The sequence below is a fragment of the Ammospiza caudacuta genome, chromosome 3 (assembly GCF_027887145.1).
Source record: "Ammospiza caudacuta isolate bAmmCau1 chromosome 3, bAmmCau1.pri, whole genome shotgun sequence".
Lineage (NCBI taxonomy): Eukaryota > Metazoa > Chordata > Aves > Passeriformes > Passerellidae > Ammospiza > Ammospiza caudacuta.
The window spans coordinates 84179862-84198576 of NC_080595.1; the positions used below are offsets into that span (position 1 = coordinate 84179862).

The window sequence follows — 18715 nt, forward strand, 5'->3', positions numbered from 1 at the left end:
AAGGAAAAACTCAGGATGGGATTTAGACTGCCCAAGATAATTATGCTGCTGCTTGTGCCTAAAGAAGCAGATGTTTAGATTACTGCCTACACTACTTATTCAGAGAGGGGAAGGAAAGTGATTCTGAAGACCTTCAGAGGAAGACAGTGTTTCTAATACCAGGCACCTCAGTCAAGGGGAAAAAAACCATCCAAACAGGAAAAAAAAAAAACACCACACACGTTTCTGTAAGAATTCTGTCCCCTAATAATAAACCAAATGGCTTGAGCTATGCAGTGGTCTGAATTATATATCAGTACATATACCCCTCCCCAACACTGAAAAAACTGATACAGCCTGCTCAGTACATCCTGCAGACAGGATTTAGTCTGATCAACACTAGCTGCTACTCACTGTTTTTTTTTTACTTAGTCCTAAATTTAAACATAAATAAGAACAAAATATTTTTATCATTATTCATATAATCTGATGCATTACATGACAAAAATTACAACTATCAGCTAGGACACTTTACAACAAATCTCTGGCCTGACACACTTGATGCCTCTGAATTCAAATCTCTCTTTTTGCACAGTTCAAATCCAATTGATTATTCCCCAGCATCCCCCTAGAAGTGTTGTCTTTTTATCCCCTGTCCTAATTTCCTCCTGCTTGCAGGAGCCTGACCTCTTCCCATCATATCATCTGTAGCACAATCCAGTTCTTCACCCTCACTGTCTTACTAGGCAACTCCTTTCCTCTCTGGCAAAGGGGCATTTTGCCTCTAAGCACAGTGCTACAAAATTTAATTATAATTTGGTCTATGTTAATATCTCAACCATGCTAGCTTGAAGGATAAAGTGGTGTTTTGTTCCAAGTTTCATCTCGCACATCCAGAATTCCATGTTCCAACTATGTGTCTCCATGTCTTTGTATGACAGCCAGCACATGCCTGTGCAGAGATATGTCACTCACACAGGCCAGGAAACTTAAAGACAGATGTTTAATATACAACAGTGCTTGGATTAGGGACAGATGCTTCGTTTCTCACCGCTGTAAGTGATGGTCTGGTCAAGTCATTTAGCATAGGCCTTGCAAGACCCTCAACAAACACATTCAACGGAAAGTTCAGTGTGAACCACTAGGTTTGCATACACAAAAAAAGAATCTGATGATTAGAACATAAGAGTTATAAGGAACAACTGATAACCTCTTCTGTCCCAAACTTACTGCATAACTGAACAGCTCATGCAGCTTAGTCACACAGACACCTCAGGTGGGACCTACCACACCACATGGGCTGAGCAGAGGATGGGGGGATGAGCAGTGCATTAGCTGCCTGAGTACATGTTTTCCTGCACTTGTCCCTCTGCAGAGAATCAGCATGTAACAGTAGTCTCAGGAGTATAATATATTAGACTCAACATCAGCCCCAGCTCTAATTATTCACAATAATATTACTGTTGCACAGTAATGCTTCCAGCTCCTCCCTCCCTATCTTAAAACATCATTTGCAGTACAATACACATATATAGCCCTCATTTACTGCAGAAAGCAGCAGCACATGGCAGAGACTGTGCTTAATGCCTCTGCAACCACACAGGCAGAGATACCAAAACCAAAGGCTGAAGTACTGAGGGCACATAGAGATAACTGAAAGCATAACAGGGAAGAAAAAAAGAGCACAGAAGCACCACAGTAATGGAAATGCTCCCTTCAGGGCTCCCCTTGTCTAGGTAACAGACACAGTAAGTTACAGACCTCTTGATTTTGGAAACACATGCAGAGAAATTCTATTGTGATTTCCTCTGTACCACTTTCTACACTTGAGGACAGCTCAAAAGTCAATAGGTGCTGGTGTCTGGTTTATTACTTATAGTTTACATTTAGTTTTCTCCTTTTACTAATGAATAATTGTAGCAAATTAAGATCAAAAATTAATTTTTGGCACTTGAACTATAGTTTCCTTCCTCATTTACAAGAAAATGTTAAGAACAAGCTTCCGAAGGTTCTACAGTGGCAAATCACTTTACTAAATAAATTAATCGGTAGGGAAAGATAAGAGGCAGTAGGCAGAAACTGATGCACAGAAGGTTCCACCTGAATATGAGGAAGAATTTCTTTGCTGTGGAGGTAACTGCACAGGAACAGGTTTCCCAGAGAAACCTGGAGAAATTCAATAACTAACTGAAAACAAACCTGTGCCGTGCAGGATGACCCTGCTTGAGCAGGGAGGTTGGACTGGATGACCTATCACGGTCCCCTCCAGCCTGACCCACTCTTATTTCCATCTTTGGGATTTTAAACCTTTACTATTATGGAAGAGGCTTGGCTTTTGAGTTACACAAACAGAAGAGATGTCAAAAGTTATTCTAGGAATATACCAATAGAATAAGCTATCAAAAAATCATTTAAATAAAGCTTTTCTAACATCGAGTTAGCAAAATCAATTTGAATTGCAATAAAAATATAAATAAAAAAGGATGCTACCTTAGCATGGCATGTGTGTATTAGTGTAGCCTAGCACTATATAGCACTGTATTGCTATAATGTGAAAGCTGAAGGTACTTAAGTCAATCCCTTACATCTTCAACATACTCCCATAATTCATCCTGTTAAAGAGGGAACACCTCAGGTGCCAACGGTGCAGGCATTAATACCTAGTACACCAGAGTACTTTGCTGTAGACTTGGCATGCAGTGAATGTGACAGCCTACTCAAGAGAGGAATTGCCTGCTACTGTTTTGCATCATCTCCTAGCACTCCTAGACCATATTACCCCTTACCCAAATTAACACAGATGTTGCAACTGATAGCCAGTCCTGGTGTTCAGGATGCACCCCATGCTGAACATCCACTGGAGCACTTTTGAGTTTTGTACCTGTACAAACCACCCGCATCCTGCTCAATCTCCAACGTTTATGTGCTCATGCATATGGGTGGGAAGGATGCTGAAACACAGTCCCCACTGCACATCTTGTGGGTCACAGTGCTGACCTGCTTACTAGCAGAAAGCACACTGGGCACACAGATGGGAAACACCTACTTAATCTTCAGTTTCCCAGCAGAGAGATCTGGTTTGCTGCATAAAGCAACTGAAATTTGCATAGACTTATTCTGGCAAGTACAAAAGCATTTTTAGGACAGCTTAAGCTTGTGGATATTATTCTAGGGGTTTATATAAAAAAAAAGCTTTAAAAACAAAAAGCCAAACAAAGAGTTTTTTCAGTGAGGCCTAATGGTTTTTAGAAGAAGTGAAATTATCAGAATTAAGTAATCTTATTTCCTAAAGAAGTAAACAGAATAAAGCAGTGATACTTATATTTAAAACATTTACATGCACATTATTTTCCCTAAGCCACTTCATAAAATGAGCTCCTTCCACAGGTAAAAATGATCAGTCTACGTACATTACCAAAAAGGTAACTAAAGCTTATCCCACAAAAACAAAATATAGGAAAAGGCTAAGAGTTCTTTGAAAACATGCTTCTCCTTATGTAAAATAACAATGTCAAGCCTTTTACCTTGGACATTGGTTATGCCTGCAAAAGCCCTTTTCAGGACCTTGACATATATTCATATGGAGGCAGAACAGTCCCAAACAGTTTATTAACAGAAATCAACTGCAAATTCCTCTGTGGGGAAAAGATTCTCTTATGTTTGCATGGTGCACACTGCAGTGGGCCAGAGGTTACGGAAGTTTACATCAATACAAACAAGCTGGAAGACAATTCAACTAATAGCAATAGCCTTGGTACTAAATATTCTCTGCCTCAGAAAACAAATAGCTGAATTTAGTGAGCAACCATTTTCTGCAGAGCTGTTTGGGCATCAGGAAGTATTCTGATACAGTATTTGTCTGAGCAGTTCTGATTCCTGTAGCTTCCATCCCTTTGTATGCAGCCCAAAAAACTAGACCAATCAAGTCAAGTTCACACTGAAATAAGGAAGAAAAAAAAAAAAAAAGCTTTTTTTCTTAAAAAAGTTATGATTAAAAGACTGAATTTTAAAGTGGTAGGCAAAGATACTCTACACTTCCCAGAGGTCAAGTGCACATTTCAGATAGTAGGAAACTTTCCAAGTTCAACTCATGCTTCATGCTTTCCCAAACCAAACAAGACACAAACCACAGAAGCCTGCCCTCTTTCCAGCTACTGGGAAGATCACAGATGAAGTTGTTCATTATGGTCCCAACCAAGTAACATGGCACACACACCACCACCCACCTCTTCAAACATACCTCTCTATTTAAAGGGAATCCACAGTACTAAAAAAAAAAATATATATTTTTTAAGTTCTTTAGTTGTTACTTTTTCCTATTTACTTTAATGGTCAAAGTGTTTTATGTTTGGGACATTGTGAAAAAACAGCCAGAGGTCAGACATACTGGTTTAAAATAGACATTTAGAGAGGAATTGCTGAAGGGGTTCTAAACCAAATAGCATGGATTACAATCCACCATTTAAAATTAGGTTTTGTGGTTGGTTTTTAGATATTCCTAGTAACAAACTCAATCTGACTGCTCTTTCTTGGCTTAAGTTATTGCATCTAGCAATCTAGGAGGCCAATAATAGAAATTTCATTTTAAATATGGCTATTAATGTTCCTAAATATAGTCTACCACATGACTGACCTGTGTACCAGGTCTTAAGTCATTCTCTAGGTTTTGCTGGGGTTTGGTTTTTTTTGACCAAAGACAGTAAATGCTTGACTAGGACTTTAAAATTTGTCATGTTATTGGGATTAAATAGTTTGTTAATATTAAAACTATGCATTAAAAAAAAAAAAGCTTTCAGGAAGGAGCTAAACCTGGAACATGTTGCATGTTTAATGACAAGAGTCCACCACCAAAGAACAACTGTTCTTTGAACAGAACAACTATTAAATCATCGAAGGTATCCCACATTTCTTTTCTGAAATCCTTGGGTAAATCCTACATTGTCTACAACAGAGTATTTTGTCCTAGTTAATTGGCAAAGGCAGCCCTTGAGTTTCTTTCCAGCAGGAAACCAATTAAATAGATGCAAGGGCAAAGCAGTGCTTCTTTAAAAAAACAAATGAGAGAAGAGCACAGGAGCTGGCTGCAGCTTCTCCAAGACTTGGAACAAGCCATTCTTTCAAGAAGGAGACACAAAGCAGTGCATCTCCTTTATGCTGGTGAGCACAGGTGGGAGCAAGAGCATCTCCACTTGAACCAAGGTGCTTGGGGGCCTTCAGAACTCACTGCACTGGGAAAGGCCAGAGCAGAGCAGTGAAGGAAGAGCCTATAATGCAACAGAATAAATTCAGGCATTTTTTCACCCACACCAAACTATATTCTACATGGAGAATAGGGAGGACTCAACATCAGACATAGGGGATCAGCTGTAAGCCAAGGCAGTGCAACATAAACTCTAAACCCGTGAAGTCTAATAGCTGAAGTCATGCAGTTGAGTTAATGGGGAGTTTGGGAATATGAATGACAAAACAACTAGGTCAGTAACTACCACCACATTCAAAATCTATCTGTACTTGAAAAGAACAAAAAACCCCAAAGCCCACTAAAGGAGGCTCATGGGAGACAGTGAAAATGAGAAGGATATGTAGACCAGGAGTCATCCAAATATTAGATTTAAAACATATTAAGCAAAAGCTGAACACATGGGGCTTCTAACCATGTGGTTGTTAGAAATTAATAAAAATAACCAACCATTTGTAAAAATAGCTAATAAAGAAGTAAAAAAAATGTTGAAGGACTATAAAAGGACTGAATATGGGCACATATAAATGGCACTAGAGCAGGAATTCATTGTGCTGGGCAGAGATCCCTTCACCCTCATACAGGCTCTCATACTTGGGCACAACACTCTAATACTGGGCAACAAACTGAGCTTAACTTCTAACCACAGATCTTAATCACCTGAGCTGGCTTGAAGAGGATGCTACAATACCTGCTAGTGACCTGAAATAACCACGAGATCTGGGTTCTTGCAAAGACAGCAGTGGTTAGAGAGTTAGCAGATGGAAAAAGCAAAGTGGTATGTAGTGCATAAGACAATATAATTATCCTGTGACACAGACACTTTGTGCTCTCTCCTGCCTTCCCTACTAACACTCAAAATGAAATGTTTTCTTCTGTGGAGACTGGCTTTGCTGTTTGGTTAAAGAAAGCGGTGTTGAAAAGTAGCTGTTGGGCTTGGAACAGAAAGTGCTGAGGTTTGAGAGGGCTCCCAAGTGCTTGGAGAAGTTCTTTCCATACCCCCTAAGAAAACCAGCTTGCTTATGCAGCTCAGCTTATGCCTGACAGACCAGCCACCAACCTGCTTCCTCCCCAGCCCTGAGCTCAAGGCTTGACAGAAATGGCAACCAGCATCTCAGTTTATAACAGAAACATTAAAAGGACTGCTGAATAACATGGAAAGCTGTAAATCAGCCTTTCATCATGACAGAAAAGGAAAGGGATGAAGTGGGAAGTTTCCCTCTCTGAGATCCAGATCTCTCTAGCTGTTTCATTCCCATTGGCAGTCTTTATTCTGCAGTGTTACTTCAAGCCAACCAGCAAATTTTATAGAAAATTGAGACTGGATTGAGACATGCAAAATGCAAGCCAGAAGAAAGGAGAAAGAGCCAAATTCATAACTGCTAGGGATAGGAGGAAGATTTAGTAATACTGACATGACACAAACAGTAGAAAGAGCTATCGATTCTTGTTAGGATCAATACCTTACCAGGAGAATGGAAAACTGTTCAGAGAAAATTAGAGGCTCCACTGCAATGTCTGAATCTAGTGACAAGAAAATTTCTCAAGTACTGCTGTAATGGAGTTGTGTACACTGCATTAAAAAAAAAATACAAAAGGTGGAAGAAAGCTTGTGAAAGCTTAGGAACTCACTGTTATGCAGCAACGAGATTCTTTTGCATAAGACAAAAAATTGCTCCAAGGTGTGTAGTGGTTACTTAACTTTATAAAGGTCAAAATACACAACAGCAGATGAGTGTCTTGACTTGTGCCTCTTTCCCTGCTTCATGCGTTGATAGTACATTCCAGCACATTTAATACTCTGTATTTAATACTCTGTACATCTGCAGTGGTCAGTGTCCTTTGTTTCCTTTCTCACACACTGAGCTGGAGAAAATCAATAATCCCCAACACACTAACTCTTGCAATTCCCTCTTAACAGAAAGGTGATAAATTTTACAGAACCTGGAACAAACTACAAAAAACCAATGCCACATATACATAGCATGCATATAAAAAGTAAACATTCACAGCCAGACTAATTTCTGCAAACATCAAAAGAGGTGAGAAATAACTCCTAATCAGGTTTTGGTATATAGTAAGACCCCAGAACATTCCTATATTAGAAGCTAATACTGGTTTTTTTAAAAAATTGCCTGCAACAACAAATAGAAAAAAATATATGGAAAAAACCCTCCAACATTTGAAACAAAGCCTCAGAAATGCAATCTACAGCTATTTATTTCAATAGGATGCCAAGTTGTTCTGCAGCACTAGAGGGGCATTCAAAACTAAGAATTAAAAGCAATGAAGGCTGAGCAGGCCATGCCTGGTCAGAACCACTTCCATGATGATCTGAGCTAGCCACAGACCTAAACACGTAAACAACCGAGCAAACAAAGAAATGCAGATGGATTAAGAATGAGCAGAGATAATTTACTTTTTAAAATGTTGCATACTGATAAATATTTCCCACCCTCGAACCCTTCTTTATTAGTGGGGAAGATTTTTTGTGACTAAGGCAAATAAATACATTTGGTTTTTCATCCTTTCATTAACTATAATTAAAAATAAATTTTATTTTGTGGCTGACATCACAGAATGAGTTTGTCACTTCCACAATATAATTCTTTCTTTATGTCATAGGCTGAAAAAACACTTTGACTTTTGTAGACAGATATTTACATCTTTATCAAATTTTATTTTAGTTACCTGTTTCCTATGTTGGACTGAGCCAAGTTGTCTCTGGCTACTGCTATAAGACAAATTTATAATGATGATTATGATAATTCAAATTATTACTGTATCACTGCATCTTGATCACACACTTGTCACTAAATTTTGGTACAATGATAAAGTTTATATAGGTCTCAACTGCCATTAAGGTTACAGACAGCTACTTAGAAAACATCTTTTTCTGAAGCAAAGCCAAAATATTTTGATTGTTTCCTTCCACAGTGAAATGAAACATTAGAACTCTTTTAAGGTTATAAACAATGGAACAGAAATTATCAACTCTAATAGAAAATCTGAATTTCAAGCCAACACTAGATCATTAGAGAAGAATTTCGCATTTTACTGGCAAACTCCGACTCCCCATCTGTTCCCTTCTCTCCCTATTAGTGAGCAGGAGCAAGCTACAAAAGCATGTCTAAAAAAGATGACAAGAGCACAAGCCTCTTTAGATGCTTAGGAAAGATCATGAGCTGTCCCCCTATGTTCACTGTCACACAGACAGGAGTGGCAGGGTCTTGCCTGCCAGACAAGGAAAATCAGAGGGCAAAGCTTCTCTGCTTTGTATTAATCATCTGAGCTATGTATGGTATGTTCTTGTGCTTTACACAAATACCTCATGATCATCTGTATGCCACAGATATTTTCCAATACAGATCTCTGCCAGGACATGCTCCATTTCAGTAATCCCTTAGAGCCATTTCAGTGAAATAGGGTTGGAAGGCAGCAGAAAGATCCAAGAACTCAAGGCACATTTTAACCGTGTATGCTCACAAGATGTCAGAGCTGCTCTCACACTGATCAAAGGCCAGGAAAGATCATACAGGTTTCACAGTTTGACTTTTGCTGGAACAGAACACACTCAACTTAGGCTTACACTTGTTTGAGAAAATGAAAAAAAGACTGACGTTATGCATGCTTTTCCAAGACAATGGACACAGCTCCTGAGAGTACACTAGACCTGGTTTTCCCCTCATGTTTCAGAAAATGGGATATGGTGCCTGGAGAAGTTTGAGGATCTTTAGAGGCACCTCAGCAGAAAACTAAACAAACAGCAAGGTGAGAACAGAACAAGCTGCACTGCTGAAAGAGCACAGTGGTGAATGCAGAGGCAGATGACTATGATGGGACTCTTCAGGAGAGGCATGGAGAGCTGAAAGAAGGGAGAGAGGCTGAGGGACCTTGGCTCATTCAGCTTCCCATAAGGAGATCAAGAAGAGCTGCTGTCACTCCCTGAATACCCATGAGGCAGGGTAAAGTACATTACTAAATGGGAGGGGAACTGTTTCAAGAAATCACTGACCCCAAGCATAGACATGTATAAACTTGCCATTTCCCATGTCTTATAAGGATTTTCTTCAAGTTTCTAAGTATCAGGAATTAATGATATGTTTCTAGCATAGTTTTCTAAAAATAGGAAAAATGCTGATTACTTGCAAGCTGAAAGTTTATAAAAGTAACTACAGCACTGTGAGGGACAAAAAAAAAATCTTTCTGCTTCTTTGTATTTAAATTTTAAATCAGCTGGTTAAATTAAAGAACAATAAAACTGTAGATTTACCTTTTTTTAACCTCAACTTTTTTTTTAAGCAAGGGATATGAAAGACAGTATCAGACATTTTGGCTTCAAAATAAATGTTATCTCTCCTCTTCTCCCCTCTCATTTAGATCTTCTGCTTGTAAAAAAGACGTGAAAATATAGACCTTTCCAATTAGTACTAAACAATGGAGCAGAAAAAAAAATTAAAATATTTAAACTAGCTATATAATTAAGAAATACTGCTTTATATTAAGATATGTTACTCAAGCAGAGCATACAGACTGTTACATTAAATCTTCAATACTTAAAATATAAGCCAATGAGGGTATGATTATGTTTTCACAAGGGGTTTTCCCAGTAGTCAAAACAAGTCAAGTAAGAACACTGTTACACTTTGATAAGCCAAGAATATGAGTTTCAAAGAAAAGGAGGGAAAAATATTATACAATCTGCTAGTCCATAAGCATGACGTTTTAGTACTATTTCCAGAACATCAATGTGTGCAAAAGCAGCATTGCTTGAAAAATGGAAAGCTACTAACAGCAGGTCACGAGCTCAAGCAAATAAAAAATCTAAAAATGCCATTCCTTCTGCATATAGCCATATATTAGAGCAACCATAATGCAGAACTTGCAGCTGTAGTGATATTAGCAGGATGACCTTCTCCAAACCACAGAGAAACAGATAGGTTTTCATTATTTAAACACAAGTTCTGCTGCCTTTTAAAAGATCTGAAACTGAATATGTGCTATGTTTTTTGTTTGACTGGAGGTGCATTTACCAACTATATCAATTTGCTATCGAGTACTGTATAGAACTGTAGCTATCTCAAAAAGGAAATCACTATACTATCTCTCTCCCTTATTTGGAGTATGAAGTATGTGGGACATATGGAGTACACAGGAAATGGAACTATTAAATCAAAAACCACGTATGAAAGCACAACAGGCTCTGTTATAGAGATGGAGATATATTTTTATGTGTTTTATACATGTGTGTGTGTACACACACACACACACACATATGCTATGTAGAGATTTAAAAATTAAAACCTAGTGAGCCCATTTTAGGTGGTACCATTAAACTGTGCTTTGAGGATTGCTATCAAACAAGTCTCTGTGACTTGGATTTTGCTAGGAAGCCAATTAGAATGCAGATTTGGTTGCTTTCCTACATTTCTTTGGTAAATGAACCAACCCTTTTCATGGTAGAGCTCCATAATTACAAGCAAACTTTGACAAATTCCCTCCTCTTACACTACCCCAGGCTATGTGGCTTCCACTTTTATGGGCAACCACAAGGGCAATTCCCAAGACTGTAAAACCCATCTCTCAGGCATATTTTTCCCCTCCCACAGCTTCTGTTGGCATAAGAGTCCTATGAAAGTGTGGCTGCATTGAAAATTGCATGTCTGTGCCCCAGCCAAGTGTTATCAAGACAGTCAAGGCAAACACCTACCGCAACAACCTCTCCTTTGTCAGTCACAGGGATCCCATGAGAAAGCACCAACCAGTCCACGATTCTGGCAGTGTTAGACAAGCCTGGAATACAAAAGATAAGGGTCACACTTTATTTCAACTGACCATATAAAACCAGAACTGAGAGTTCCATTTTGCCAAGCAGCTTTTAAAATTTTGTGATAGTACAGTCCTAGCAGACAAAGTTTTGTGGTGGACTTGGCAGTGCTGGGTTAAGAGTTGGACTTGATGATCTTAGAGGTCTTTTTCAACTAAACAATTGTATGATTCTATGAATTCAGAAAACAGCAACTGGCAGGAGTCCTACTTTCACTGCAAGCTATTTCCCACTTCTCAGATTTATCCAATAGTGTTTTTTCTCAGAAATAAACTATCAGCTGAGTTCCTTTCCAACAAATACTCATAAAACTTATTTACACAAACTGAGTATGTAGATTTTAAACATAAAATCTGTCTTTTGTTATCAAATATTAAAAAGAATGCAGCTTGGAATAAGTTTACAGCCAAATACAAAATTCCCATTTTCCTTATTCATCTTAAGTTTTAGACAACCTGCTATTTAAAAATATTTGTAATTATTGAAGTCTGCCTTAACATTTAAAACTCCTAAAAATAAGTATTGCTACATTCTCATTCTGCAACATTCTCATCCTCCACTGGTTTCCACTTAGAGGGAGATGTGATATGGGAAAAATAGCTACCCTACTTCTAGAAAAAAAACAAACAGTAATTACTGTTACTCGGGCAACCAATGTTCAAAAAAGCTCAGATCCATGTACTCCAAAATTCTAGGCTACTGATCAGTTACTCAGCCAACAGCTCTGTCACCAAAACAAGGTTCTCCCCTCACTTCTTCCACGTCCTCCGCACTTCAACATTCCCCTCCTACTTCTTTAAAACAAATCTTGCTTGAAAATTAGGAAAACTGACAAAAATTATTATTGCCTATCTTCCTAAATTATCTTGACATTTCAGGAGGAAAATAAAAATTTATTTTCATTATGCTCTACCTACTTGTAAAATAAGAAAACTGTTTCCTCTACCTTGGGGTCAGAAGGTCCATGGGATGTATTAGATTGTTAACCTGAACACCACAGATTATTACACATTTTCCAAGTGCCCTGACAGCAAGATAAGTAGCTTTTACATGGATAACAAATACTGCCTAGGCATACAACCTGCCTTGGGCTGGAAACCTGGAGAGATTTGCCACTTTCTCTAATGGCAGGAAGGGCAATTTACTGGTTTGAAGAGCTACAGCTGTTTACCTTTCCATGTAGCTCTTCAGACAGTGTTTCTAGTTATATTTATCACTCTCTAAATGGGAGGAGGAAAATTAATTTAAAAAGGAAAGAATTGAGTACAACACACTTTCTTGTCAATGCAGTCTCTTGTACAGTTAAGGTATGGTATGGTTAGTGCTTAAGTTGCTTTCAAACTCATTTCCTAAAGCTCTACCATAGATGTTTTTCTTCTCTTCTGCCAGCTCTCTTTCTTTTTAGCACACAACTTGTCCTGGGCCAACACTCTCAGTCATTGCATCAGCTTCATCTGACTTATGCATCTCCTAATCTCTTTCTTCCTCTGAAAACTTTGCCCTTGCCAGCCCCTCACTAACCTCTCCAGCAGCACTGCCTTCCTGGGCCCTCTCTCCCTCTTGTAGCTCACAAAGGCAGGAGGCATCCCGAGGAAACAAATAGTTCTTATCAGCAGGGTTTGTCACTCCTCCTGCTTGCTCCTGGGCAACCTCTTCCAACCACAAAAACTCAGTTTACCCTCTCTACAGAAGGACCTCACAGATTTACCTCCTACTCCAAATCTCTCTCCCCCCTTATCCAAAGTGGAAGTTACAACCCTTCTCTCTGAATTTCCTAGGAGTTATCCAGCTATTAGGTTAAGCTCTACACAGATGGACAAACCAATTATCTCCTCTCCTTCCCAAGAGTCTCTTCTTAAAAAGTCAGCATCCTGCCAGTCCCCCAGCCTGCAGGCTGATCATTATATTCAACATGAAGCTGGATGTCTAAATCCTGTAGAAAGAACATGCACATAATGTACATAAAATGCAGTCTTTTTTCTGATCTCTTACACAAATAAAATGTTTATCCTGGTTTATAAAATGGGATCCTTTTATCCTGAAAGATCTTCCTCCTTTTCTCAGGCTTCAACCAAATGAATCCAACCTCAAGAATTTCTGAAAGGACAATGGTCATCTCCTGCACATGCTGCTGGGCTATTTTAACTCTTTTATTGTTATTTAATTCATGTAAAGTGTCCCCCCAAATGCTTTTCCCATAGTTTTAATAACCTTCTCTGTCTTCTCAGCCTTTTCTTTTGATAATTTTTTACTGATGTTTTATCCTGCATTAGCAACTAAACAATTTATCTCACAAAAATGACCTGACTATCAACATTCAACATTTTTTTGACATTTATCTTTGGATGATATGAAGTCTGTATTAAAATTACCTGGACAGGAATCCAGTATCTACTAATAAAAATGCAGGTGGAAAAAAAATCACTTGCTCACACTCCACCCTTTCCATATTACACAATTTCCAGGAATTTTTTCACCACTAATAATTATTGTGGCTCTTTCTATCCAACTGAGGGTTTTCAAAAGACCTTTTAAAGATGTAAAAACTAGGATCAGATACAGAATTTGAGTGTTATTGTCATTTGTAACACCTCTATCATGCCAGGAGAAAAATGCTTGTTGTATAAATCCCATCAACCAAGAATTAAATTAGTTCTATCTTCCCTTCCTACAACAGTGCACTGATATCCAGCTTGATCCCAACACTTTTGCAGAGTTGCTGTTCTCCTCGATGCAGCCCCTCATGCTTCATGTCTGGAAAACTTTTCTCCAAGAAACACGAACAGCTACATCCTGTATACATACCTTTGGTTTTACTCATCAAAAAGAAATAAATCATTCTTTCTGACTGCTTAGTTATTATTGCAATCTGGTAAACAGCATAACTGCTGTTTATGAATGCCTTTTTTTTTTTCAAGCTTCTGTCTTAGAAATGAAAATGTTAAATGGCATCTTGCCTAGGCCCAGTCCTGGAACATTGTAATTCACAGTTTATTTCCCACAGATACCTATCTACTTGTTTACATTTTACAGCTGGCTGCTGCTCCATTCACCTGGCAGGCTTTTGCTGATGTGCTGTAATGGTTTCCAACAAGAACACTGAATTGTACAGAGGCACAAACTGACGGGCAGAAGAATTAAAAAACCTGTGTCAGCCTCAGCAGAGGACCAGTGGCAGATGTGGAAAGAAAGGCTGTGGGATCTACTCTATATTTGTGTGACAGCCCATGGGTCATCTGTTTCTTTGTGTCAGCCAAGAGTAGCCAGGAGGCACAAATGGCCGTGAACTCATCTCTCTGCACTTCATCCTGTCAGAGCTCATGATGCAGCTCACAGCCTGGCAGCCACAGGGTCCAAGGACAAATGCTAAAGGGCACACAGGAAAGAGGATGAGGTTTGACAGGTTATATGCACAAGAAGGAATTTTAGCTTTGGATTCTCACTTTACTTGCAGTGGTGACAACTTGTGATTATGCAAAACATATCCTCAGCAGCCTCCTTAGCTTTGTCAGGAGACAGCATTTCATACAGTCCTACACTGTCAGCCCTAGTCACAGGGGGAAGGGAGAGAAAGATGAGACCCCTCAGCAGCACCAGCTCCCACAGCAGCCAGGGACACAACACAGCTTTCAGAGGGAAACTCTGCCGTGCAAGAATAGGCCACAAACAAATTGAAGCCCTGTGCCAAGGAGACACAGAGCTACATCCTGGAAACTTAAGCAAAATTTAAGCGTACAGCTTAGAGTAGAGAGAAGCCCTCATGAACTCTGGGTAAAGCTCTTTGCTGCACAGTGCCAGCTGAAGTATGCTGTTGCTCAAGTCAGGAGATGAAATCCCCATGGATTCCCTGAAGCAGAGTAGGAAGCTACCCACCTGCCACAGTCCCGCCCCTCCTTCCCTCTGGTTCACATATCCCACACCATTTTCTCTTGGCAAGAAATATTCAGGTTACCACAGCTGAACAGCTATTTGACTGGCTGGTTCCCAGCAGTGAGGTGCTTTTCATCAGATCACACGTGGGAAGCTCTTTAAAGGCTTTTTAGAGAAAGCAGCTACATGATTTCATGAAGACAGAAAAGCTCAAAGCACAGTGATAAAAGGCATTTTAATAGATCCATTCATACTAATACAGGAGATAGTGTGTGCTGAAAACAGCAAAATTTAAGACATTTCTAGCATGATAGGCCAGAAGATTTAATTGCTAGCTTTGCTTTGAACTTGACAGCTATTACTACTCTACTAACTCTTGGATGCACTTCTAAAGAAGCTTTGTCATTTTAGATTTTTTTTTTAAGAAGAGATGGTTGGATTTAACTATCAGGTTTATTATAATATATATAATAGAAAAGCACACAGAACTGAGCCTTTGTGAGAAGACAATTCCCCACCACATACACACTTGCTTATTAAAAAGCTGGAATGGAAAATGTCTTCCCTGTATTTATTTCTCCCTCCAATGAAGAACAAACAATCAAAACCTATGGTTAAAAATAATGAAATCACAATTACCTATTCATTTTACCAGATAAGCTTTTCTAAGCTTTCCAGAAGATCCCCAAATGCAGTAATGTTGACTAAATACTGTATTTTTTCCTATAAAAAGGTAGAGCAGGCATATCACACCACTTAAAAAAATAATATAATTTTTTGGGAAAAAGAAATGCTTTTTCCACATGTCTAGTCTAATTTCCTAGGGAAAAAATATTAAAATAATTTGACCATAATTGGGATCTGAATGAGGTGTAATAACAGTTTAAATTCTGCAACTTTCTCACAGTTGTGTGAGAAAATAAACCCATTTTTAATTCCCTCTTTAGCAAATATTTTTAAAGTTATTGTTCACTTACAAGTACTAGAGAGAAATTAAACTAAAAAAGGGTCTAAGGCTCAGTCTGACCTAGAAATCAACACAGACTTAACCTGACCTCATTTTGTCAGTCAATCACAAATGGACCAAAGAAGTTGCCTGTAATCTCAGATACATTGAAACACACAAGGTATTTGACTGAACATAGATTCACATTCCTTCCCTCTTGAAACCTGACCACACAGGAGATGTACTGGGCGAAGAGAAACACACCGGGCAACTCCTTTCAGGCTACAAAGTGGCCCCACAGCACAGGAAGAGGCACAGATGTGGGCTGAGGTACAGCTGCATTTTGCACAGGCTAAGCCAGATGGACTGACTTGGCAATGGCTCCATCACTGCGACTGGCAGCGAGCTGCACAGCCAAAATAGAGGCAAAACAGGAGGCAAAACGAAATTGATATGATGGCATTACCCCAAAGCATGTACTCCCTGGAACCCTGGAACTTTGGGGACAGTCTCCCCATGCCTGTTGGATGAGAGCTGTTTCAACTCTTCTATATCTTGTTCTATATCAGACATTTCCCAAAGGCACTCTATCAGTTAAGAGAGGACTGTGGTTCTTGGATGGAAAAGGGAATTATACATGCAAATTAGCTTCAGTTTTCTGCCTCAAGATTCCCATAGAATCTCAAAACTAAGTCAACTAACCAACACCCCTCTCCTAACACAGGAGAACACAGGGACAGAGTGAAAAGAGGGAAAAGATGCAAACAGGAATGATCTTAAAAGAAAATACAGCTCCACATACAGATTAACCAGCCCCTTCTCTGTGTGCTCATTTACAACAGGGCACGCAATGCTGCAATTCACAACACCACAGTAGCCAAAGGCCCACTCAACCTGGCTGTCTTCATGGCTAGCACCAGACAACCCTCAGAGATTCTGGAATAACTCACATCTTTCCCATCATACAGCACTGCTCATTCACTGGCAGGCATATCAAGCCTTCACACATTAGGAGTTCATACGATTTAAGCTGTACTGTCAGATGCCAAACATTTGGTCATTTTGGGACACACTGCCCCAAAGTCACTCTTTGCATCTGCATGCTTTGCATTTGTGGTACTTTCCTGGAATAGATGATATCTACAAAAGTATACTGCATTGAGAGGAAAACCACTGTATTTACATTATTGTTTTCTAAGGAATTCATATCTTTTCTAATTTGACAGTTTCATTATACTCCTTAACTGTTAACATCCAAAGAAAATGTCAACATTCAAATCCTCCAAATATTTTTGGAAATAATTTATGCAAAGTACCCTTATTTCAAAATATTCTCATTTCCTTATTTCCATGTACTGAATGGCTGCTGAGTAGGAAGAAGAATATGGAGGAGAAGAAACTGGAGAGGGCTTTTTGCATTATTATGAAAAGTAACTTGTTTTAAAGAAATATGGACACAGTATATTCAGGAAAAGACTCTCTCTGCTAAATGAGGAATCTTTTCTGATCCCTGCAGCCTTTCCAACACTGTAGATATGTAATAGTTTTAAATGTCAGGAGCTACCTCAATTAAAGAGAAAGTCAATTTGGCACTTAGACTCCTGAAGAACATAATGATGCAAATCACAGAAGATTCTCTTACAAAGCCTTTTTGAGCATTCAATAAATGCATGAAAACATGATGTGCTTTACCTGATGCACATATTAAAAAATTAAGTGTCTGTATAAAATAGGAACACAAGTCTTTAAAATTATTCTTTATTTCCTTTTTACAGCATTTACTGTTTTCAGGTAGTGGAGTTCTACATATTTTCACTGAATAAGAAAAATCAAGCCTGACAAATGCCTGGCAACAATCTTGTTGAGTAACCTCTGATATTCTCTCACTCAAGCACTGAAACAGCTGGACAGCAAACACAAAGACTTTAGCTAATATGAAATATCTAAACTCAGGTCTATAGCTCCCACAAAGCATTTCCTACACATTTCTAGGAAGATCTAATTGCTAAGGGACAGATACTAACCTTCTGCAGCCTTTCAGCAATTTCCAAGAGCTTGGATACTGTCTTTCATTTAAGCCTGCTTGTTTTAAGTCTCTTCGGCTGTAAAGATTTTTTTTCTTTTAAGAGAATGATTTTCTCTCTTTCCTATAAAGCTCCAGATACTGAAAATTCTTCATAACCAATAGGGCTAAGTCCCACATTAAGGCAATCACATGGAAACTCCCTTGGTATTGAGAAAACAAATGGATTTTCACATTAGTTTAGGTGATTTTGATAGCACATCCTTATGTGCATATATTGTTTTACCCTGGAACTCTCCAGGTTATAGTTTTAGTAACATCCTGTCCAGCACAGCACAAAAAATGTTTTGTTTTGCAGGGGTTTTTTGTGTTTTTTTTTTTTTCCTCCAAAAATAGCACCATCTTTGCCCTTCCACAAGTTCAAGATCAGAAGCAGTTGATAGCAGAGTGAAAATACACTGTCATTTCAATGAAAAGGATGGGCTCAGTGTCATGGAGTGAGAAATGAAGCTGCATGAGAAAAGATCCTAAGGCAAAAGGGAAAAAGCAGAGATCCTCACTGCCCTTGCAGCAATCCCCTCTGAAGCTGCCACAAACAGCAGTGTTGCCAGCCAGCAAAAAGGTACACCACTATTATTAGCACAATGAAGGGGCACAATGTTTTGACTCTTCCTTATACTGGCAGCTGTGGTGAATCATCTCATCCAAAAGCAACCATTCCTATTAATAAAAGTTACAAGGACATGCCTGTGTTGGTCTGAAGACCAATACAGCAGAACCATGGAGGACAGGAGACAAAATCAAACCAAAGAAACCCTCAAAAAATCCCAT

The 18715-nt window shown here is 38.9% G+C and overlaps 1 protein-coding gene across 1 annotated transcript in view; it reads right to left on the bottom strand.

The window, feature by feature from the left end:
• The window catches only part of RNF144A (ring finger protein 144A), a 62669-nt gene that overhangs the window by 37055 nt on the left and 6899 nt on the right, over positions 1–18715 (bottom strand). Inside the window, exon 2 of the mRNA XM_058801278.1 lies at positions 10929–11011. The gene's annotated coding sequence lies outside the window, so the exon portion shown is untranslated. The remainder of the gene's footprint in view (positions 1–10928; positions 11012–18715) is intronic.